The sequence below is a fragment of the Ambystoma mexicanum genome, chromosome 6q, assembly GCF_040938575.1.
Source record: "Ambystoma mexicanum isolate Mex_15411 chromosome 6q, UKY_AmexF1_1, whole genome shotgun sequence".
NCBI lineage: Eukaryota > Metazoa > Chordata > Amphibia > Caudata > Ambystomatidae > Ambystoma > Ambystoma mexicanum.
The window spans coordinates 950,083,349-950,109,690 of record NC_090937.1 but is presented as its reverse complement, the minus strand read 5'-3'; positions in this window follow the sequence as shown (position 1 = coordinate 950,109,690).

Below are 26,342 nucleotides of genomic sequence, written 5' to 3'. Positions count from 1 at the left end.
ACACGCTCCTACCACATACACTCTTAGGACACACACTGTAATAACACGCATTCCTATGACACTCACCCTAGGACACGTGCTCCTATGACACACACTGCTATAACAAGTACTCCTACAACACACATACCTATGATATATGTTCCTAGAACACACACACCTACTAGATATGCACGTAACAATGTTTATAATTTTAAGGTAATATTGCATGCTTTTTAGTGTGTGTGTGAGTTAAGGTTGCTATGATATAGTATTTATATATAATATATGTTGAATTAATTATTAAAATGCATTACATTGTTACATTAAATATATTAGGTTGTTGTTGGTTTAACCCTAACTCTTTTGTAAAATTATGTTTTTTTCAAATAGTATATATATATTTCACCAAAGCCAGGGGAAGTAAAAACGGAGGGTCCTCTCCCATTTATTAATAAAGTTATCCAGTTCTTGGAGATTAAAAAGAGGTTGGAGCCATTCACAAGAGTAGATCACTTTATGGACCACCATACACCTGGGGAAGGGCCAAACTATAAGTGCTACTGGAGGATTGTGTATCAGCTAATCTTAGAAAACTAGATGCAAACATTCTACAATGTAAAAAAGGAAGGCCTCCTGACATTGGAGTATTAGAATGAAGATTAACCCTGCTATCTGCGCAGGGAGTATTAATTCTATTAAAGACTAGGAGGCGAGCATTATGCTTCATCTTCATTTATTTCTACTCTTCAGCAGTTCCACAAAACTCATATAAAACTTTGAAAAGTGTTCAAGAAAACTCTTCTCTTTTCAAAACTACAAAATCCATGAGTCTCTGTAGTCCATGCCCTCTCAACCAGTCACAATCTACTTCCTGTGCTTGGACTACTCCTCTGCTTTTACTCGCTCTGAAGCCTCCCTTGATCTTTGGAACTCAACCGGTCTCCTGAAGTCCTCTGCTACCACTCTGCCTTCAGCTATTCTTCTGATCTTTCTCTATGAAACAATACAATGGGAGATCTTAGGGTGGTGCCAAATAGTGTACTCGCTCACATAATGCAATAACATTTTAGACAGTACAATACTCGGGTGGGAATGTAATGCTCGCCTCCTAGTCTTTAATAAAATTAATACTCCCTGCGCAGATAGCAGGGGTAATCTTCATTCTATGACAAGACCGGAGGTGAGCATTATGCTTGTTCAAAGCTTCTCCAACACCGTTCCAGCTAAACTCTCTGCTGGTTTAAAATAAAACTCTTTAAATGTCCGATCACTCGTCCAGTCTGCTGCTAGCATGATTTCACATAATGGTACCCCTGCTCTCACGGCTGACAAAGCCATCGCACCTCTCACCGAATGAGCTCCATACGTGCTCACATTCACACCCGCTGCTTGCATGATCTCTTTGACCCATCTCGCAATGGTAGCTGAGGTAACTGCGTGATAGGGCTGCCTGCGCGCTATTAGTAGCTGGGTAGTACTTACTGCTCTATACTCTGCCGTCCTATTCTCGTACTCTTTAATGCATCGTGCTACGCACCATTTCGTATTATTCGGGAAATAAGTGTAATGAACCGTAGTATTCCCTGTCTTGGTCCTCCTGACTATAGAGAAGGTCACTCCTTCCGGTCCGAAGGACCGTCTGTTAATCTCCAGGGCTCTAATATCTGATACTTGTTTGCATGAAATTAGGCAAAACAACATAGCTAGCTTAGCTGATAACTGCTTAAGGGAAAGGTACTTATCTGTTGGCCAATCTGATAAGAAACGTAATACTGTAGACATGTCCCACGTTGTACTATACCTGGGCTCTGGTGGTACCCTGAATCTTGCTCCTCTGATGAGCCTCACTACTGCAGGATGTTCTCCTGCTGGGACGCCCTCTATTGGCCTGCTGAGATTGCCGATCTGTAAACTCCTATCGTACGGAATGCTCTCATGTTCTGTAACAAGTTTGCTAAGAAATTCAGAATTTCCACTACAGGTGCCGAAACCGATGAACACTTCTGTCCTTACACCAGCGTGTCCATTTTGTCCAAGCTGTGTCGTAGCTCCTCCTAGTGGATGGAGCCCAGGATTCAGCGATAAGCTCTGCAGCTTGCGGCGAAATTCCTGGCAGTGCCCAGCATTTCCTGATATCCTGCACGCGGCTAGCGGGAGTGTCCCTCTCACTCTCAGAGGATGATATGACCCAGTTGGGTCTGTGAGCAGCTGCTCTCCTTTGGGAAGGACTCTGGGTATGTCCGTTACTAGTTCCATTAATGTTGGAAACCACACTTGTGATTTCCACAAAGGTACTCCTAATACCAGCTCCGCTTTCTCCCTCCGACATTTCGCTAGAACTCTGCTCAACATCACGAAGGGGGGAAAAGCGTAGTGTGGGCCTCCTGACCACTCTTGCAGGAATGCATCAGTTCCTTGCGCTCCCGGGTCCATCCTCCAGTTGAGGTAGAGGCTTATCTGTGCGTTGAGCCGGGAAGCGAAGAGGTCCATCTGTAATGGTCCCCATCTCGTGTTCAGCTTCTGAAACACTGCTGGATCCAGCCTCCAATCGCTGGAATCTGTCAGATACCGAGAGTTCCAATCTGCTACTACGTTCAGTGTGCCTGGTAGGCACTCTGCTGTCACTGACATCTCTGATTGTAGGCAGAAGTGCCACACGTCCTTCGCTAACTACGCTAGCATCTTGGACCTCGTACCTCCTAGGTGGTTGATGTATTGCACTGCTGATATGTTGTCCATCATCAGCAGAACACAAGTTTTTACTCTCCCTCTTGTGAAAGCTTTGATCGCGAATGATCCTGCTAGGAGCTCCAGACAGTTTATGTGGAGGCGAAGCTCCTCTTCGCTCTACTTGCCTCCGGTCTGTAGAGTCCCACATCTGGCTCCCCAGCCCTTCCGGCTGGCGTCTGATTCTATAAACAGATCTGGCTTGTGTCTGAATATGGCTTGCCCATTCCAAGCATCCATATTCCTTAACCACTACTCTAGTACAGTAATGGACTCCTGATCCAGAGGTACCTGCTGATGGTACTTCAGTCCCTGTTGCATGTGCTTTATCTTCAAACTCTGTAGTGCCCGGTAGTGCAGGAGACCCGGAAATATGGCTTGAATAAATGCTGCTAAAAGCCCCACTATTCTTGCCAAGGTTCTGAGTGATACTTGCTGCTTTTCTAAGCATGCTCTGATCTCTCTCTTGATGTCTTTTATCTTCCGAGCCGGAAGCTCTAATGTTGCCTTCTTGGTATCTAGGACAAACCCCTAGGAAGTCTAATCTCTGTGCTGGCATGGTATCTGACTTCTCTGTATTCACCAGGAATCCCAGTGATCCCAGAAGGTCCTGCACCCATCTCGTTTGGTACACTAGTACATCCCGATCTTCTGCTAGGAGTAAGAGATCGTCCAGGTAAATGATCAGCCTGACGCCCTTCTCCCTGATCACTACTGCCACTGGCTTCATTAGCTTTGTGAACGCCCAGGGTGCTGAGGCAAGCCCGAATGGCATTGTCTTGAATTGCCAGAATTGTCTTTGCCAGTGAAAAGCTTGGAATGGTCTGTACTCCTTGAGTACAGGAACAGTAAGCTATGTGTCTTTCAAATCTAGACGCGTCAACCAGTCTCTCTCTCTCAGGGAGTCTCTGAGCTGATGGATGCCTTCCATCTTGAAATGCCGATATATGATCCAACCGTTCAGCTCCATGAGATTTATAACCGGGCGTACCTTCTCTTTCCTGTGCACCAGGAGCATGTTGCTCACAAACCTCGGGGTCATATCGCATCTCTCTATCGCTTTCTTGTGGACTAGCTGCGCTATCTCACTGTCTAGGCGTGCTTGTTCCGCTTGCACTAACTTTTGACTCTGAGGTCTTCTCAGTTGGACTGGGGTTTCTATGAAATGTAGCTGAAGACCTCTGATGGTCTGCAATATCCAGGAATCTCTTGAAAGCTTGTGCCAATTCTCTAGAAAACATCTGCGTCCTCCCCCCTACAAGAGGATACTGAATCGCTCTCACCTGGTGTAAATCCTTGACCTCGTCCTGTTCCTCTGGACCTGCGGCCTCTCGGGAATCTCCCTCTGGATGGGAAGAATGTGTCTTGGCTCTTGTTTTCCCAGTATTGTGCCCTGGGGTTCTCGGGTCTTCATCCCCCCTGATTGCGACCGGCTGCATGACCCCGGAAGCGGCCGGTCCCTCCAAAAACTCTACTTGGGAATATTTTGCGGATGCTTGTGCCTTTTCCAGTGAAGCGTATGTTCCGACGAACCGGCCCATCTCCTTCCCAAAAGTCTCTCCAAACAGGAGGCCCTGGGCTCATTCTCCCACTTCATATGATGACAGATCGCTAAGTTTCGAATCTATTTTCAGTAATAGGCCTTTTCTCCTTTCCGAAGCAATGGCACAATTTGCATTCCCGAGAAGACAGACTGCCCTCTGAGCCCATCCGGCGAGAGCTTCAGGGTCAACTTTCTTCTCCTGTGCCCTTTCTGCAAGGTTTCAAGAGAGGTCCTGACAAGTCCAACAATTTTTCCTGGAAGCTTCTCCAGGACCTGTCAATACCCTTGTGGGGATCTTTGCTTGTCTTTGACACAAAAGTCAGCATCTTTGGATCGAGCTCGGGGGCCTCTGCTACCTTTCCCGGGAGGTCGGATCACGGGCACTCCGCTCAAAGGCGCTGTCTCACCTCCTTATCTAGTGCTTTGCACAGTCTTGCAGTCATATACTGTGCTACTCGGGGGGGATAGTTGCCACTCGGTGGATCTCGGATTCCGGATGCTGTCTGGGTCAAACATATCATCTTGAGCTCCCAGGAGGTGCTTCTCCTTCCGCGCTCTATTACCCCCACTACGTCTTGCCCAGTCGTCATCCTTGGCTTCTTCTTCTCCCTGCGAGGCCTGATCTTCTGCCTGCTCATCTTCCAAGCCTGGGTCTTCTCCTGTGTTGTCTTCCCCTGGAGTGGGGGTCATGTGGTCTGGCACCACTTGACGCTGCAGATAAGCCTCTTTCAGCTTCGCAAAAGCGTCAGCCACCTTTGGGGCCTTCTCGGGGGTCGTCAGAGGCTTTCCTCTTGAGGGCTATCTTACTCCCCTTATGTCCCTCTTTGAAGGGTTCTGTGGGCGTGCGCTTAAAGTCTTTGGTGCTACTACAGGGCTGCGAGAGCATAGCTTCCAATGTCTCAAGTCTCTCCTGCAGGGGTCTGACCCCTTCTGCCACTTCATCAATAAGGGAGCTTCCCAGCACTTGTTTAAAAAACTAGCAGTGAGGTCCTGAGGCTGCTCCTCCTCGTTCCACTCCAATTCTGACATCTCTGTGCTGTACTATGTGCCCAAATGCCTGAATCAGGTGTCTTAGCACGCCCAGGTGCGGTGTGCTTCTTGTTAATGTTGTCGCTTAAAGCGACGTTTGCTCGATGCGCGTGTCCATCGTGCTTATGCTCCTCCCACCGGCAGGAGGGGGCAAGAGCCTTGCACCACGAGCTCTGCTCTTCGCTCGTGGTAGCTCCGCCCACCCAAGGGTGGAGGCTGCAGCCGCGAGTCCGCACTGCCGTACAAAAAAGGCGCGCTGCGCTCCTCGCAGGCACCAGCTCTTCCTTCCAAGGGTGGGGGCCGGGTCTCGCGAGTGCTCTTGCATCCTGAAACTGTGTAGCCCGCGAGGCTGGCTAAACCCCTGAGGTGCCGAAATTGTGACACGGGGCCGCCAGCCTCGGGGGTAGAACTCCTGCACTAATAAAACTCATGAACGCTTACACGTCTATCCCTCGCAAATGCCTCTAAATAAAGAGGCAGAATTCTTTACACGAACGCGCACCTGAAAACGAATCCTAAGACTAGAGGTGCTTCTGACAATCCTCTGCTTCCACACATACACTGTGCCTTACTTATACATAACTAATGTCAACTCCATTCATATTCTTCCACTCAAACTCAGTCAACTCCACCTGACATACAGAGAGGGAAGAAATGGTACTTATCTGCTTGAAGAGCAGTAAAAGAAGAGGAGGAGTCCAAGCACAGGAAGTGGATTGTGACTGGTTGAGAGGGCATGGACTACAGATACTCATGGATTTTGTAGTTTTGAAAAGAGAAACGTTTTGGTGAACACTTTTAAAAGTTTTATATGAGTTTTGTTGAACTGCAGAACAGTAGAAATAAATGAAGATGAAGCATAATGCTCGCCTCCAGTCTTGTCATAGAATGGTGCCACTGGGTTGCCTTTTCAGACCTCTATCACCAGAAAACAAATAGAGAATACGTTCTACGGGAATAACATGATAACAACCTTGTCTCCAACAGGTGAAGACTTGGAGGTTCCCTTTGTGTCATATAATATAGTGGGCCTTAAGAGGAAATGGAGCATTCAAATTTCACTTTTTTATCAAGACATTTAATATTATAATTTCACAAACAGACCTGAGTACCAGGCCTTATCTATCTGAAAGATACTTTTCTGATTTTCAACCATTAACGTAAACCTGTGAGGAACCCTTTAATATTTCTGATATAGAGGAAACATTGAAAGTGCAAGAAGGTATACTGGATCTCCAGCAAACTTGACAAAGCAAAACCTTGTGATCCTGGTTATAAACATCTATATGCATAAGCCATCCAATAGAGGTGAAATTCCGAGATTTTAAGAATATTTTTTTTAAAAAGTAGGAACAAATCTGATGAAAAAGTTAAAACTCCAACATGTATTGTATTTGGCATATAACCAACAAGGGCATATACACAACAAACTGCTATAATTTATGGTTGAATGCTGGCAAACTGTCATACTAGTATGTGGTGGAACAGAGCTTGCACATACTGAATGTTAGGTTCCTCTGGATCACCCAGCCCACTCTTCATTCATAACTAACAATTCATTCATTAGTAACAATGTAACAATATTAGTTTTGTTGACTAAATGATTATCAAAACAAAAGATGTTCCCAAAATATGTTGTTTTCATATTATTTGGAGGGTAGAGACACACCATGGCCTACAAACTACATTTAATCTACAGACTAACCCGTATTCCCCAATTTAGAAATGATAAACGGGAGGAAATAACAAATAACTGCACTCATTTAAAGTGGAAAGTCATTTGCCTCGACAAACTTCATGATAAGGTGTTATTTTCTTTCAACATTTTGTAACTCATTCACTTTACAAATAACATGTGCACACATTACAGCCAATACAGCATAACTGGAAAGTGTAAAGTCATTGATTTTGATAACCTCTTGCCTACATGTTAGAACAGCATGCTATAAACAAATACTATAAGCAAGGAAACAAATTTAGTTGCAGGGACGTTAAGGTTAGAACTTAATGCAAAAAAAACCTGGAAATTCAGCTAAAGACACCTTGGGCCTCATTACACGGATGGCGGAGAACCATGGCTCTATTAGCGCCATGGTTCATGCCGGTAAAATACCGGCACCGCCTTGGCGGAAAGGGGAATTACCGCCCCATTCCAAGGTTGGCGGGGCGGTAATTCCCCCTTCCACCATTGCCCTTCCCCATTCCCATTTTTGCCCCATAGGGCATAATGGGAATGGGGAAGGCGCTAATTATGGTACCGCAAATTGCGGTACCGTAATTAGCTCCCTGAGTCCCTTTGCGGGTTGGTTTTTAACGCCTGCAAAAAGCAGACGTTAAATTCCCCAACCCGCAAAGGGACCTCGTAGTAAGGCGGTAAGGATTTACTGGTACCGGTAAAATACCGGTACCGGTAAACCCTTACCGCCATCTGTGTAATGAGGCCCCTTAACTTCAAGATCTCTGTTGCGCAGACTATTAACCAATGATGATATCACAGATCACATTACTGATGATATTACTAATTACGTGTTGTATGTGAACTCTGATGACATTACAAATCATATCATGGATGCCATCACTGATGACAACACTACACTAATTGCATTGTATGTAACTGATTACATCAATAAAAGAATTAGACGTAACTCCATTTATAAGTTAGCTCATGAAAACCTTGATCACCTAATAACATTTTTGGCCATGGACTTGACCATGACAAAGGCTGGGGTCACTGGCCAGCACCAAAGGCCATTGCTAGTGGTTGGTTAGTGTTTAAAAATACCAATGTTCATGGTGAAAAGCCATTCCTAGTAGCCCGTCACTGTTTTAAAATATACAGTGGACAACGTTGAAAGCTGTAGTCAGTGGCCATGGTTAAAGGCCATAGCTATTGCCCATTAATTTGTCAGAATACACAGTCAGCACAGCCAAAGGCCATGGCCACTGGCTAGTATTGTGTTGAAAACCAGGGATAGCGGCTGGTTAGTGTATATAATATAAAGTGGGCACGGTCTAAGGCCATAGCTAGTGGCTGATTAGTGTTGTGCATTGCACAGTGGGCCCGGCTGTAGGCCATTGCTTATTGCATTGTACTATTTGTACAGTGGACATGGCCAAAATATGTACAAACTGATCAAGGTCAAAGGCCATGGCTGGTGGCCCATTTATTTGTTTGAATATATAGTGGGAACAGTCAAAGATTGTGACCACTTGCCAGTATTGTGCTAAAGTCCATATCTAGTGCCTGTTCTGTGTACACTGTTGGAAGCTGCATCCACTGGTAGAGGCCAAAATCTATGGTTGTAGCTTGATTGGTGTTTTAAAACATTCAGTGCACATGGGTGAAAGTTGTGAACACTGTCCATAACTGAAGGCCAAGACTAGTACCCTTTCATGTGTTAAAGTATATTTGGCCATACACACTGACTATGGCTGAAGGCCATGCTTAATGCCAGTTACTATTCAAATGTAATTAGTGATGTCCGCAGTGATGTGATCTGTGATGTCATCATTGTGGTCATAGTCTGCGCAAAGTTAAGGTGGCTTTAGCTGAATTTCCAAGGTTAAGTTCTCACCTTAAAAACCCTGCAACTAATGTTTTTTCCTTGAATTTCAAAGGTTTTGTTGCGATATAGTGCTCACCTTAACGTCCCTTCAATGAAAGTTTTTCCTTGAATTTCAAATGTTTTGTTACAATGTATTGCTCACCTTAAAGTCCCTGCAACTTAAGATGTTTCCTTGAATGTCCAGGGTTTTGTTATTCCATAGATTTTAGAACGCTTTCAGACCACTAGCATGTTCTTCGGCCATAGTCAGTGGGCATGGCCTTTGGATGTGCCCACTTTCCATTTTAAAACACTAGCAGTCTACAAGCCATGGCCTTTGGATTGCAGGCTCTGAAAACCCACAATGTTTGTAGGCAATGCACAGTGAGATATCATTATTTGTCATGCAGCACACACTTTGGTTAAGCAGCGTTCTCCAAGTGGTACACCCCTTTTGGCGCCATCATTTTGGCGCGGGCTGACTTGGTACGCCCATTCTGCCTCAACGCCCATGTTGGTGCATACTTTTCAGCACGAAAGCCATTCCGGCGCTGTTATTTGTGGCAAGCTTAGTTACAGAAGAGATGCATACAAATGAGTCAAAAAATAAATTAGGACAATTGTCAAAATACATACATTATGACATTTCTGAAGCATGTGGTTGGTATTGGTCTGTCTATGGTTGGGCTTTAAGTAAAGAACATTGTTTTCACAGCTTTACGGAATGCTAGGTGGGAGTCTTCTCACATTGGTGGTGGTAGGGCTTTTCACTGCAGAGCTGATAGGTATGGAAAGCTAGCGCCTCCAGCTCTGGCTTTCTTAACTCTGGGGTTTACGAGCATGTTTGCATAAGGTGTTCTGGTGAGTCTTGTGGAGATAGTGGGGGGAATACTTTCAGAAAGGTAAAGTTGGGCAGTATTATGAACACACTTGTGAGTGAGCGCAAGAGTTTTGAAGATGACACTCTCTCTAACTGGGAGCCAATGCGCATTTTTCCTCGCAGCTGTGATGTGGTTTTTTGGGATTCCAGTGGCTACACGCAGATCGTTGTTTTGTATTATTTGTAGTTTGGCCATGTTTTTGGTGGAGGTGCCTAGAAAGAGAGCATTGCAATCCTGTAATAGTTCTGGCAATGGTGATGCAGTTGTCCTTGGAGAGGAAAGGTATGGCTGCCGTCATGAGTTTGGCGTGATATGCCACTGATGAGGTGATGGCATTGACTTGCCTATTCATTGTTAGGTTGGAGTCAAGATCGACTCACAACGTTTTTACTGAGTTAGCCACAGGGATTTTGAGGCAGTCGATCATAAAATGACTGAACTGGGAGTCCTTGGAGCCAACCAAGAGTAGTTCAGTCTTATCTGAGTTTAGTCAGAGCCCATTGGCTACCATCCAGGCTTGGATAGTGTTGTAAATGTCTTTAAGTGTCTTAGAATCAGTGTCATAGTCTCCTGTTAGTTTGAGGAGGATCTGGGTATCGTCAGCGTAATTAGTGTATGAGATACCCAGAGAGTCAAGAATGAGGAAGAGGGATTGTGTAAAAATGTTATAGAAGGTGGGTGAGATGCAGGATCCTTGTGGGATGCCACATAGGATGATTGTAGGTGATACTGAGGCTAAGTTAGAGAATACTTGCATTGTCCTTCCTTGCAGAAGGAAGAGATCCTGGCGGTGGCGTTGGGTGAAAACTTGGCTGTGGTGGATAGGTGGTCACATAGGACCTTGTGGTCGACGAGGCCAAATGCCACCGATAGATCAAAGAGGAGGAGGAGAGGAGGTTTCCCTAAGTCTCTTGCATCGTCCATTTGGATTCGTAAGTGGAAAAAACGGATTTACGTAGCCCTAGAAGTTGGTTCTCCTCAATAAATTGCTGGGCCTGTAAAAAGGCCGTTTTGTCCAATATTTTGAGGAGGAAGGGAACCGAGGTGATGGGCCGGTAGTAATTGGGTGAAGAAGGGACAAGAGAGGGTTTTTTAATGAGGGGACGGACCCAGGCTTCCTTGAGGCAGGAGGGGACTTCGCCGGTGGCAAAGGAGGCATTCACAAATGCTGCAAGGACGGGAATGAGAGTGTTCGTGCAATCCTTAATGAGTGCAGCTGGGCAGATGTCCCCTTTGCAGCTTGATGGCGTGATGGATTTCATGATATTGATCATGTCACATTCTTTGATTTCCTTGAAGTAGAAGGAGTTCGCGGTGACTGGAAAGGGTGGGGTGTAAAGGAGGGGGGGTATTGAGTGTTTGTCTGACTGTCCGTATTTTGGTTTGGAGGGTGTTGAGCTTGCTGATCATTGCTGATTGGATCCCATTACACCAGGTCTTATCTTTGGTGAAATTCTGAGGTGTGGGTGTGGGGGTCTCTAAATCTCTGAAGATAGAGAAGATCTCTTTGGTATTAGATTTTGCTTCCTGGATCTTAGTTTCAAATGAAATGGCTTTAGCACGGATCATAGTTTTTTGTACTCTTTGGCCTTTAATTTGAAGTCAAGTTTAGCTTCATCTGTGTGGGTGGTTTGTCAAAGGGTTAGGGCTGCACGTTTCTCGGATCGTAGTGCAAGGAGGTCTGGGGTAAACCAATCATTGGTGTGGCTTGTTGGTTTAGCCTTCCGTGGTTTGAGAGGCGCAATGGCTTCAATTGCAGCCTTGATGGCTATGTCATAAGTGCGTGCTAGGATCTCAGGGGCGGCCGAGAAAGGGGGCCAGAAGGTTGGTCCCAATAGGAATGGGAGTAGTTTGTCTTTAGTGTGTTGTCGAGAGCTTCTCGAGAGTGTTCGGGGCAGGGGTAGTGCCGGTACCTGCTTACTTCTGGCAGTTGGTATTATGAAGCTAATATAATGGTGGTCCAACCAAGGGGTCAGTGAATTTGCTGTGATGATAATGGGGCAATTGTGCTGGGCTATCCAGTCCAGGGAGCGGCCTTGTATGTGCGTGAGTCCGATAATGGCATTGGAAAACCTGAGGGCCTTGAGTGCAGCGTTAAGTGCCTTGACTGCAGGATCATTAGCGCCTTTGATCCCTAAGTTGAGGTCACCAAGTAAGATGGCTTTGGTCGATTGTTTCAGGTTGTCAGAGAGGAGGCGAGTGAGGCTGTTTGGAAGTCGCCAATTGGACATGGTGGTTGGTATACGAAATGTAGCATAATGGTGCAGTGGTCGAAGAGGTTTATTTTGCTGAACAGGTTGTTGCTAGTGTTGTTTATGTCTTTATTTGTTTTTCTTATAGCGAGGGAGCTACTCCTCTGCCCAGAGTGGGGCGGTCCTGTCTGATGATGATGTAGCCTGGTGGTACGGCTTGGGTTAGTGCAGGACCTGAGGCCTCGTGTAGCCATGATTCGGTTATCATCAGGATATCAAGGTCATGGTAGAGATGAGGTTATAGATATATAGGGCGTGGGCATTAATTGAGCGTGCATTAATAAAGGAACACCTTAAGTGTGAGCTATCAAGGTTGCTTTTGGCATTAGCTGTAGCAAGGACATCATGGGGCATACATGAGCAGTAGTGGCATCATTGGCATCATTGCTAAGAGTCACATCATGGGTATCAAATCATGGGGTATACATGCGGTATCATTGGCATCATTCTTTCGGCAGTACTTCAGGGGGCATACGTGTGGCAACAGTGGCAGCATTAGCATTAATGCTGGTTATCACATCATGGGGTATACATGCAGTATCATTGGCATCATTATTTGACAGTACTTCAGGGGGCATACATGTGGCAACAGTGGTGTCATTTTTAAAGATCATAACATCGTGCCTAGGTGCGGCATCATTACAGTCATTGGAATTGCTTCTATGTATCATATCATGGGTTATACATGCGGTAGCAGTGGCGGTGTTGACATCGTTTGTCAGGCCGATGGGTTTAGTTTTGTCAGAATGGTTAAGTGCTGCGTATAAAACTCCTTAGGGCCATGGGTCTCTGCTAGCAGCGTTCAGCATGAATGTGATTTTTTAAATTTCATTTATACTGTTTTAAAATGTTGCCCATACACAGTGTAGTCCTCTTTTTCAATATATGTGCAGTGTAAGGGGGAATGTGTGGTGTGAGGGTGTGCATGTCATCTGAGAGGGTGGGCTTTGATGTGAGTGTGTGTACATGGTGTGAAGTTATTTGTGAGGGATAGTTGCATACAGTTTATAATTCTGCAGTAAATAAATGTGTTTCATGTTTAATATGTGTTCAAATCTGCAAAGACGGTGTAATACATGTCCCTTCCTGTTTTATAATTTTGCAGTAAATACATCTTTTTCACCTTTAATCCATATTACAAAATGCAAAGTGCCTGCAGGTTCATGCTAATTGCGACCTCTCACGCCAAAACATCCTTGTGCTGAGAGGTCCCTGCCCCACCTGGCTGCGTCTAACTGAGAGCGCTCAAATAGATCCTGCGGCAAAAAGGTCATGCCACTACAGTGTGCACCTACCTGGCCATGCCGAAATGTCCTTTCCCATGCTCCAAGCCCGTTGTTTTATGGCTGGTCTCTTGGTGACTGTTGTGATACATCACACAAACCCAACTAACCACATTTAAGGAGCACGGAAATGGGACAAAAATGACCAGCTGCAGGAATAACATATGCCTCGCTACTTTCTGCTTCCATATCGAAAATCAAAAGCTGGCACCCGGAATATATGCATAGTACTGCTTAGCTTCAAAGTGTGGAAGGGGCCGGCCCTCTCAGGCCATGTTGCTCTAAGTGGTCTTGTAACTTTGATAAATTTATTAGGCACCATGACTTAAGGGGGCTGTTTTTCTCTTCAGTTTGAAGATTATCAGGGTCAGTCGTGGTTACTGCATGGATAAGAGACCTGGATTACAAGTGATGTTTCACCCTTGATGGGATTGAAGCTGTACACATACATTTATTGTATTATTTATAAAACATTGCAGGCTTTGAGAACTCCCAATGTGTGTAGTTAATACATTGCATGACCCCCAACTACCTGCATTTAAGCAGCACAGAAAAGGGTAAAAAATAATCGTCTGCAAGAATAGCACATGCCCATGTACTTTTTCCCCCATAGCTAAAATCAAAATCTGGCACCCATGAATATATGCACAGTAAATGGCCACATATTTTAAAGTGAAATATACAAACATAGTTCAATTGACCGACTCCTTAGAAGAAAGTGTGCAAGACAACATAGCATTAGGCATTTAGAAAAAAGTAATGAACACCAGAAAAATAACTTGAGAGAGGAAATCTTTCAATTAATATGTTGGCAAAGTATAAAAAGGTGCTAACCTTTTGAACCCAGCAATCAGTAGGGAAATATTCCATGGAAAACAAAATCCCGATGTGAAACAAGTGCTTGTGGTCTTGTGGGAACATTACAACCCGAATAAAATCCTAGTATCAAAAAAAGCTTACCAAACTAAAAACAAAAACAAGATGTTGCATACGCCCTCTGAAAAAAAGTTAGGCAGTCCACCCGCATGTGTCCTTTAATTGTGCCTTCAAAAGCAACCGCAATCAGGGGAAAATAACTGCACTAGTGTCCAGCATTGCAAAATCTCTTGCCACATCATGGGCAAATACTCATGACTTAATGCCCACTCATCATTTCCCCTCCACACCCCCATCTCTGTCTTTCAACAATGCTCTGCTTACGTCAAAAGTACACATATCATAGTGTCACTCAAATATATAAATTCTTATAGAACAATGATAGGCAAAAGTGTACACTTGTGGCATTATTCTCCCCATCTTGACTGTGAGACTACAAATACCAGAATGCAATTCAGCAAAAGTCAAAAAAAGTCTATGAGTGCAAAACTTTCAAGGACCGACAGTAGCCCGGTTTAAAAATAAATAATGTGGATGCCATGTTTTATGAGATATTTAAAACTTTGAGAACTCAAAATGTTTTTAGGCAATGCCCAATGAGATTACATTATTTGCCATGGAGCACATGCTTTGGTTAAGCAGTGTCCTCCAAGCGGTAAACCTCTTTTTGGCACCATCATTTTGCCTCATTTTTGACATGGGCATTTATCCACAAGGCCCATTTCAGCGTGCTGTTTTAGGCCAAAAGCCATTCCGGGGATGTTTGGACGTGGCTGACATTGCTGAATAAGATCACAGGACTGCACTGCAACAAACCTTGTCACCTCCCACTTGCATTGTTTTTCTTTTAATTAAATTAAATTAGTTAAACAAAATACACACGTACAGCTTTGAACCCGGGTCTGCCAGAGCTCAAGGAGCAGTATTTAACCAGTGGGCCACAATGGCTTGGTGCTTAACGGGGCATACATGTCATATGTATCCTATAATTTAATATGTTCAATGATAAAAGACTAGGAATGAAACTTGTAAAAAGCCAAACAATAAACATCATTGTAGAGCAATGGTGAAGTGCTGCGTCTCAAACTCCTTAAGGGCAGGGTTATCTGATAGCAGTATTCAGCATGAATATGATTTGTTTTTATTTCATTGTTTCTGTTTTATAAAAATGTGGATGCTGTGTGTTTTATGAGATATCTAAAACTAAGAAAACACATGACATTCAGGAATGTGGACTGTCTGCCATCCATGCAGTAATTGGGCCGACCCTGCTTAGTTTCAAAGCGAGGAAGGATCCAGCACCCTTAGGGCATATATTAGGCAACATAGACCTAGACCTAGTGAGCTGAACCCTTCCTCACTTTGAATCTAAGCAGGGTTTGTCCCAGTTACTGCCGGGAAGGGAAACCCACTGTTGCTGTGAAAATACCTATTTTTATTTGTATTTTTTTATTATTGACTGGGAGACAACAAATAGCAGAATGCAATTCAGCAAACAGCTTAACATTGTCTCAGAGTGCAAAACCTTCAAGGACTGACAGTAGCACAGTTTACAAAAAGTAAATAATTCAGATGCCCATTTGGTTGCCCATCCATAAAGTAAACGGGACTGACCCTCCTTAGCTTCAGAGCTGGGCTGACCATGCTTAGCTTCAAAGCAAGAATAGAGCCGCCTGCTCCTCTAAGTGGTTTTGGAAGTGTGGTTCATTTATCAAGCAACATGGTCTGAGAAGGCTGGGCCCTTCCTGATTTTGAATCTAAGCAGTCTGTCCGGGTTACTACATGAATGGAAAATCTGGATGGCAATGTTGTCACTGCCCATGGCCTTTGACTATTTTTACCCCCAAGACCGTACAGTGCTATGCTGAATTATGGCCAGACTGTCCAAAAAGACAGATTATGCACATACCTCAATTCAAATGCGTGTTCATGTTGTATCTTTCATGAACTTCCTAAATACACCATCAACAAAACAAAGCACATTCCTGGGTGTGGCACGTGCTCAACCAAACTATCTTCATATACTCAGATCATACAGCACCTGAAAAAAAGTATAGAATTTTGCTAAGAATATATTTTGCCTTAGAACAGTCTCTATGTAAAGTTCCACATTGAGAAACATTACTAAGTCTCTTCAAAAAGAAAAAATAAATAAATAATTCTGTTCAGCCATTCCCAAATGTCAGTAGATGAGTATGGATTTAGTGTGGAATGTCAGATCAGTGATGCACATGCTCTTTCGTTCATTTTTTTCTTGCTTTTAATATGAGGCATAAGCTGTGTAGAAAATCAGCTGTAGAAATGTCAATGGCGTTGAAAATAGCAAGCCGACTGTTATGAATTGTGGAATTTATATTCACACATGTTCAAAACCAGAATATACTATCAAAAACGTTTTTATTGGGTTAACTCAAGCAAAGGCATATGACCCATTTTTCTAAAAATAAAGATTACAATGGAATGCGGCTTACTATTATTAAAATATTCTGTGAAGTTGATTTGATTCTTATTCTTATTCTTATTATTATTATTTAAAGTGTATACAAATAGCAGTATTTTATAGCAGTTCAGTAAATAACTAAATAAAATTACCTGTAGTGTCAGCTATTTGCATCCAGAATCGAGCTGTACTTGGAAAATCATGTTCTAATTGAAAATACAAGCAGGACATTGGAGAACAGTCAGTCATTCCCCAACTGCAAATCTCAACATGGATTGCATCTCGTGATTGCATTTCCCTTTAACCCTTTCTGAAAATTACACTTATCAAAATGCAAGCTAAACATTTTAAACTTGTTTGCAAAAAAGAAGCCTCAGCGGCAGGATGCTAACAGACTGGCTATATTCAGCAAGGGTAGTAATGGCCTAAATTGAGTTTTACATTAGCTGGTTTTGGTAGGCTCCTGAGTGATTTTCTATGTGATTATGTGCTCAAAATTATAATGCAAAAACGATTAAGCAGAATAAAGGGAACTTCATTTGTACCTGCAAGAGGTGAAACAATTTGAACAGAAGTGTTCATGTATTATTTTATATCAGAAAAAGCTTCGGCATCTGGCACTCTGGCTGAAGCAATAGTGTCGGATAGCACACAAAAACACAAGGCTGATCAAGAGCATCTCTGTATTCCTAACGGCAGAGAAACCAGAAACTCTCTGAAAAAGTCTGTCTAAGAAAGTATTCTGTACTTACGCTCTACTTAGTGTAACCTCGAGAATGCTCCGCTATCCACCTTTTAAAAATCGTTTCGAGCAGTTTTTTATTTTATTTATTATTATTATTTTTTTCATCCAGAAAGTTACTATTGACTGCCATGGCCGGTGCCTGTTTAAAGATCATTCTGGATAATGAAGCAGATACTGTGTATATTGCATTAAAGCAACAATGCACCACTCTGCACTGATGCTTTCTGTTAACTTGATCTCTAAAAAGGTAAAATAGTTCAGGGAAAAAGCCTGGGTTTACCTGTTCAAGCATAATCGGAAATACACACATATTGTGCTGGGCAAAACGTGATTACATATTGCAGTATGTTCGCTACATATACCATCCCAATCTTTCGTAAGTCAAAACATTCCTAACTGTGTTTTAGGCAACATGTTTCAGGTGGGTTGCACTGGACCCGTACACATAGTTTTATGGGTCTTATGTTACTATCGGTTATCCTAGGTTAATAGAGTGTCTGAATAAATATGCTTTGGTAGTGATTGCTAGTGCTCACCATCCGGAAGAAGGCATAGGGCTTCTATCTTCACACATTCTATACCAATACTATCAACATACACCAATTAGACTTATCTACCCTCCCTAGATACTGCTGCAGATTTTCAGAAAAATATGCGTCACAGGATATCAGCAGTAGTTATCAACATCTAAACCCCCATAAGCACATTCTTTGACAAACCTGCCAACATCAGCACACACATTGAAGGTGTTGATGCCCCCAACTACAGTACATTGCAAATACCCTCAAGAACTATAAATACGTGGGATGAATTCCAGTCCATCAAGGCTGACACATTCTTGGATATATGCTTCACTAAAATCTACAAAATGCTCCAGCTACAAGAATGGTGAAGTGCTCTTGCTCAAATCATAAAACGATCTCTTTCACAGAAGGTGTTCTCTTCATCCATCCGAACAAGAAATGCTCCCAATCCTCAATACAAAATCTGGACAGAAAAGGCTCTTAAAGTATTAAACTATTGCACATCACTAGTCTCTCCTTTTGGTGTTAGACCATTGAAAACAACATAATCTTTCATGTGTGCAAGCTCATTCTGAAACTCTGTTCAGAACAGGACTATCAGTCAGGGTTCAAATGCAGCAGAAAATCGCAGTTATGCAGGTTTATTTTTAACGGCACACTTCATATTATGGACAAAAGGAATTACATGCTTTCTAATTCTGCTGTACATCCCTGCAGCCTTTGACATAGAGGATCATGCAACCCTACTGACAGTGCAGGCCTCGTGGAAGTGGGTTCTATGATATCATCCACAACTGGTTACGTACTACATATTCAACATAAAATAGCTGGCTCATATGGAAAAAAATTCAACATGCCACCGACTCTGACGTGGAGACCCTCGAGCCTTCATTTGTTTGCCTGTGATCATCAACGCCTGGGTCCATTAAGAACTTCCCTCAATTACCCTAAAATATCAGTCCAAAAACATGCAGCGGACACTCAACTATATTTAAAAGTGCTTCTTGGCAACAAGGCTAAACAAACCCTTGCCCAATCCTAATGATCAGAAATTAAACTAAAAGAGTTAATTTCAAAGAATATGCCGAGTGCTAAATTACTTTGCTTGATCAAAACCAAGCTTTCCTTCATGCATGACATAAACAAGACTGCCCGCCAGATCTCTTCATCGTAGATTTGCAGGTGAGAGAGAAGGTGGCCCGAATAAATGGTTCTTTTTTCAGTGAAACCTAAGCACGATAATAAAATGTGTCTCAGCGCGTCCACCTGGTCTGCTTTGTCACAGTGTCGAAATGTGTTTGAGGTCGGATTTCCCTCTAATTGCCATTATTTAATTTGTCAGAAATAGATTGAGACATGCTCGCAAAAAAAGTAATTCTATGAGAACGACTTGGGTGTTTCTTCATGTACTCCAGAAGCTGATTTAACCTTTTTTTAATTTGTTGGCAAACCGTGTGTTAGTTTATTTGCAGATACAATGTTGTTGGTATCAATCGATTAGTGTTCTTCCAACTTTGGTTGGGTTCAATACAAGGTCTCCTTCAGAGCAACCAATCTGCTCTACTATCACCTTTTTTTTTTTACCAAGTCGTCAATGAACTGTTGTTTCCACTCATAAGATCCGTATTAATGATGTTTAAAATGCCTGGTCTAAATGGTAAGAGAATATTCCTATATAGCATCAAAGTATTGTGCTCCACCACTGCTCGTAGTGAGCACGAACTCAGTTCTCGGTGAATCAATGCTATTGGTGTTGAGGTCGGAAGACCCATTACTCGCTGCTAGAAGTAACCTTCTAATCTTGGCTTATTTTGTCTGGCATGGTTGGCATTGCTTCGGTTCTGTATGTTAATGAAGGTATTACTTTAGCCTTGTAGAAATTCACAACGGGTATAATAGAGAAACAGCTACATTTTTTATCAACTGAATTTGTTTGCATCACCACTTTTTTTACCTTTTCAAAAAGTACAGTTTGCATTGGAGATGCTATTATACTTTTGCTTAGTGTTACGCCAAGATACTTGAATTGCTTCACATGTTCAATCAAAGAGCCTTCCAAGTACCATTTTGAGCTTTCGATTTTTCTTCTTGATTTTTCCATGGATGTAATTTTGTATTTTTTCTTTGTTGATCTCTAGGTTATTTTCTTTGATGTAGTTTGCCATGCTGTCAAGCTGACGTTGGAGGCCAATGGCAGTCTGGTCTACCAGAATCAAATCGTCAGCATACAGGAGATGCGTGACTTTGACACCTCCAAGTGTTATTGGGAAGCCTCTAAGACCCTTCTCATGATGTTGGAAATCAGCCAGATAAGCGTTGAACAAGGCTGGGGCAAGTGGATAGCCCTGCTTTACCCCTCGCAATGTTTGGATTTCTGCCGATAGGAGACCAGAACAATTTAATCACACTTTCGTCGATGTTTACATGTAGAGTGCTTGGATGGGTTGTAAAATCTCTTATGTGCATTTCTGGGTAGACAATTTTTGCCATAAGGTATCACGGTTGACCTGGTCAAAAGCCTGGACCAGGTCGGTGAAAGCAAAGTGAATACTGGGTTTACACTCCATAACCTTCCCCTTCAACACACTTAGAAGCAAAATATTTGCTGTGGTTCCTAGATCTTTTGCAAAGCCTGTCTGGAAGGGGTCAGCATAGCCAGCCAATTTTTCCCATGCTTGGAAGCGGTCTAGGGCCAAAGATCCAAAGACTTTTTCAATAATGTCCAATAAGGCAATTGGCCGACAGTTCTTAGGGTTGTCTTTCTTCCCCTTCTTGAAAATCGAAACCACCATGGACTGTCTCCAAGAGTCTGGAATTGATCTTTTATTTATACATTGTTTTAGCACCTCGTAAATGAAGTAGGTCCATTGATTTGGATATTGTTTGAGGTCGGCGTTGATGATGCCCTCAGGGCCGGGCACCCTTGAAGTGTTCAACTTCGTCATTTTACCCAATATTGATTCAATGTCAAAGACATCCTCAAACACCTCAGGCCATCGCAATGTAAAGGTGATGTGTGCCGCCCGCAAGATCATCAAGGAGTGTGCAGAGTCACTTGCTCCACTCCTGACCGCCTTCATCAATGTCTCTTTTAAAACAGGCATTGTCCCAGACAGCCTCAAAGAGGCTTTGGTGCGTCTCCTCTTCAAAAAGCCAACACTAGACCCTGCATAGCCTAATAACTACCGGCCTATAACAACCATCCCATTTCTTTGCAAAATATTAGAGAAGGGAGGCCACCAGGGGGCGCAGGCAAGATGGCTACCTAAGCTTCTAGCTCCCCGTATGGCCCCAGGAAACATGACAGAAGATATGCCCTGAATCCTCTTGAGCCCCGTTTGCTGCTGCAACCTGAATTGGGGAACCGTTAAGGAGCCGAGGGTGCTGGCACGGTCCCCGGGGGTGCCTCCGTTCACCTGCTGGCTGCCCGCGGAGCGCGGCCCTCCCCCTCCCTCGGACGCCCTCGAACGACATCCGCAGCGGGGATCGAGCACTGTACGCCCACGTGCCGAGAGGAGGAGCCGAGCCCTCTGCTTGAGCTCACCCGTGAGGCGAACGCTCCCTAGCACAGTGTCCTGAGGCTGGGCGGGCCTCCAGAAGACCTCCGCTCACTGCTGGCGACCCGCCCTCCCATCCCGTGAGGTCAGCGGTCCGCGGCCGCTCCCTGCGGGGGGACCAGCGCCTGTGGGGCCGTGTCCACCCCACTGGCCCAGCTGACAGACACATCTCGGCCCGGGCCGACGCGGGTGCGTGCCCGGGCCCCATTCTCGGGAGATTCTCCACCCGGCGAGGGCCCTCCTCCACACCCCCGCACTGCACCATTATCTCCAATGCTGTGGAGGCCTGCCCTACACCATCCCCCCCGAGGGCAGTGAAAGCGGGCGGAGGAGCCCTTGAAAACGCCGGGGTAGGCTCAGGCCGACGCCGGAGCGCGCCTGGGCCCTCCACCCCACAGCCAGCCCACCCTAGCCCTGCTTCCACACTACACAGCAGATCAGAGCCCCCCTGCTTACCAACCAGCCTCAGCACCTCACAGCGGGCGCTAACCCACGCGACAGCCATGCAGGAGGCAGGAGCTGGATCCAGGTGTGACACAGCGACGTCCCCCACCCCGGAGGCCCCTTTAGAGCCCACACCCCCATCACCACCCCCTGCAACCATTACAACAGCGCAGGGGGCCCCCCACATCGAGGTGACACAGGGCAGAACCAGCCCCACCCGAGGAGACCCTTAATATCAAACTTCCAGCTACCTGCCAAGGCCTGCCCGGACCCCCCGAGAGGGACACCACAGAGGGCTGGAGAACCTCGGCGGCTCTGGGCCACGCTAGGGGCGGCTGTGCACCCAGCAAAACTAATGAGGTACACCATAGACCAGTGAACCGACACTGACATATAGCACCACCATTCGAAGACAATCACAGGGATTTGAACTATCACGGCCGGGCCAACAATTCAGGGACCTGGGACCCCCCTCGAGGATATCCGGAGGAGGTTAATACCACATGAACTGGAGGGAAAATCTTGCGAAGTACCAGTTCACCCCAAGCAATCACGCAATGGAAACTGGTCCCACTACCGCACATCCCACAGACATGAACGTCATGCAGTGCAACATCCAAATGATCCTCAAGGAGATCAGGGGTATGAGGACAGACATGGGGGCTAAGCTGGCCGACCTTACGACCAAGGTTTCCACACTAGAGGACCGAATGGAGGGGGTCGAAAAAAAAACAGGTATAAGTGGACCTCCTTGAAGCACAAATAGACGTCAGATTTAAGGAGCTGCAGTGCCACGAGGAAGATCTCCGGCTCAAGGTCGACGATATGGAATACCGGGAGAGGAGAAATAACCTAAGAATCTTCGGCCTTGAGGAGACGGAAGGAGAGACCCCTGTGGGTCTGGAAAACAAAATCCAGGACATCATTAGAATTGTCCTGGGATCGGACTCAGGCGAAACTCTCCTGCTCGACAGGGTCCACCGGGCCAGCGGCAGCGGCAGGGGCCCCCGCTTGGTCCTAGCAAGATTTCATTACTATAGGGACAAAGCTAGGGTGCTGGAGAGGGCGAGAACCTTTCGGGACATTCAGCATGGGAATTGCATGGTGACAATATACCAGGACCTCTCTGCCCTCACACCCCAGATGAGAAAGAAATGCAGCTCTATCACCAGATGGCTACAAGAGAAGGGGTACGATATCGCTGGAGTCATCCATTCTACCTAGCGTTCGAATGGCAGGGCCAGAGATACCAGCTAGTCACAGAAGTAGAGATTCAAAGGGCCGCAGAGGACCTCATGGGTGACCACGCAGGTTCATCTACAGATCAAACTGGAACCGACAGAGACCAAAGCAGTGCCCCTCAGGGCCCAGACCCCTCACAGAGGAAACTAAAAGTCAAAGGCTCAGGCAAATTTTGGAAGACCAGACACCCCTCAACGGATCGGGGGGACCCTACATGATAACATAAGTAGCATCTGAGGCTTAATCAATGACTTGGCTGTCCACAAGGAGTATCAGAAATTCCTTCATTTTGTGCACACTCAGCATGTCAAGGCTCAATCTATTTTCTCTTATAACCCTCGGGCATCTGAGGACCTCGCTGGGCATTATATGTTTTCCCCACACCAGGCGGGAAGTTCTCTGTTTAAACGACCTAGGTCGGAGTTGAAAAGATGCCCATTTTGGGGCTGTTTTCTAGTTTTATAATGGGACACCTGGTGTTTCTCCTCAGAGATGTGTTGGTGCCCAGGGACTCCGAGTTGCGATATGTGCTGAGGGGGTCTGGTGAGGCTGCCCGCGGGCCTGAGCCGCGGGGCCGTGGGGGCGCCCCTGCCCGATCCTCACCACTGGTGCTAGAAGACAAACACATAGCAGAGAAAGGCATGACGTAAGGTTTCACATTAAAAAATTGTCCAATAAGGCAATTGGCCGACAGTTCTTAGGGTTGTCTTTCTTCCCCTTCTTGAAAATCGAAATCACCATGGACTGTCTCCAAGAGTCTGGAATTGATCTTTTATTTATACATTGTTTAAGCACCTCGTAAATGAAGTAGGTCCATTGATTTGGATAGTGTTTGAGGTCGGCGTTGATGATGCCCTCAGGGCCGGGCACCCTTGAAGTGTTCAACTTCGTCATTTTACCCAATATTGATTCAATGTCAAAGACATCCTCAAACACCTCAAGCCATCGCAATGTAAAGGTGATGTGTGCCGCCCGCAAGATCATCAAGGAGTGTGCAGAGTCACTTGCTCCACTCCTGACCGCCTTCATCAATGCCTCTTTTAAAACAGGCATTGTCCCAGACAGCCTCAAAGAGGCTTTGGTGCGTCTCCTCTTCAAAAAGCCAACACTAGACCCTGCATAGCCTAATAACTACCGGCCTATAACAACCATCCCATTTCTTTGCAAAATATTAGAGAAGGGAGGCCACCAGGGGGCGCAGGCAAGATGGCTACCTAAGCTTCTAGCTCCCCGTATGGCCCCAGGAAACATGACAGAAGATATGCCCTGAATCCTCTTGAGCCCCGTTTGCTGCTGCAACCTGAATTGGGGAACCGTTAAGGAGCCGAGGGTGCTGGCGCAGTCCCCGGGGGTGCCTCCGTTCACCTGCTGGCAGCCCGCGGAGCGCGGCCCTCCCCCTCCCTCGGACGCCCTCGAGCGACATCCGCAGCGGGGATCGAGTGCTGTCCGCCCACGTGCCGAGAGGAGGAGCCGAGCCCTCTGCTTGAGCTCACCCGTGAGGCGAACGCTCCCTAGCACAGTGTCCCGAGGCTGGGCGGGCCTCCAGAAGACCTCCGCTCACTGCCGGCGACCCGCCCTCCCACCCCGTGAGGTCAGCGGTCCGCGGCCGCTCCCTGCGGGGGGACCAGCGCCTGTGGGGCCGTGGCCACCCCACCGGCCCAGCTGACAGACACATCTCGGCCCGGGCCGAGGCGGGTGCGTGCCCGGGCCCCATTCTCGGGAGATTCTCCACCCGGCGAGGGCCCTCCTCCACACCCCCGCACTGCACCATTATTTCCAATGCTGTAGAGGCCTGCCCTACACCATCCCCCCCGAGGGCAGTGAAAGCGGGCGGAGGAGCCGCTGAAAACGCCGGGGTAGGCTCAGGCTGACGCCGGAGCGCGCCTGGGCCCTCCACCCCACAGCCAGCCCATGTGCTAACACGGCTCCACCCAAAGGGGTCCAGCCGCCGGGCCCCCTAGCCCTGCTTCCACACTACACAGCAGATCAGAGCCCCCCTGCTTACCAACCAGCCTCAGCACCTCACAGCGGGCGCTAACACACGCGACAGCCATGCAGGAGCTGGATCCAGGTGTGACACAGTGACGTCCCCCACCCCGGAGGCCCCTTTAGAGCCCACTCCCCCATCACCACCCCCTGCAACCATTACAACAGCGCAGGGGGCCCCCACATCGAGGTGACACAGGGCAGAACCAGCCCCACCTGAGGAGACCCTTAATATCAAACCTCCAGCTACCTGCCAAGGCCTGCCCGGACCCCCCGAGAGGGACACCACAGAGGGCTGGAGAACCTCGGCGGCTCTGGGCCACGCTAGGGGCGGCTGTGTACCCAGCAAAACTAATGATGTACACCATAGACCGGTGAACCGACACTGACATATAGCACCACCATTCTAAGACAATCATAGGGATTCAAACTATCACAGCCGGGCCAACAATTCAGGGACCTGGGACCCCCCTCGAGGATATCCAGAGGAGGTTAATACCACATGAACTGGAGGGAAAATCTTGCGAAGTACCAGTTCACCCCAAGCAATCACGCAATGGAAACTGGTCCCACTACCGCACATCCCCTGAACGTCATGCAGTGCAACATCCAAATGATCCTCAAGGAGATCAGGGGTATGAGGACAGACATGGGGGCTAAGCTGGCCGACCTTACGACCAAGGTTTCCACACTAGAGGACCGAATGGAGGGGGTCGAAAATAACCAGGTATAAGTGGACCTCCTTGAAGCACAAATAGACGTCAGATTTAAGGAGCTGCAGTGCCACGAGGAAGATCTCCGGCTCAAGGTTGACGATATGGAATACCGGGAGAGGAGAAATAACCTAAGAATCTTCGGCCTTGAGGAGACGGAAGGAGAGACCCCTGTGGGTCTGGAAAACAAAATCCAGGACATCATTAGAATTGTCCTGGGATCGGACTCAGGCGAAACTCTCCTGCTCGACAGGGTCCACCGGGCCAGCGGCAGCGGATGGGGCCCCCGCTTGGTCCTAGCAAGATTTCATTACTATAGGGACAAAGCTAGGGTGCTGGAGAGGGCGAGAACCTTTCGGGACATTCAGCATGGGAATTGCAGGGTGACAATATACCAGGACCTCTCTGCCCTCACACTCCAGATGAGAAAGAAATGCAGCTCTATCACCAGATGGCTACAAGAGAAGGGGTACGATATCGCTGGAGTCATCCATTCTACCTAGCGTTCGAATGGCAGGGCCAGAGATACCAGCTAGTCACAGAAGTAGACATTCAAAGGGCCGCAGAGGACCTCAT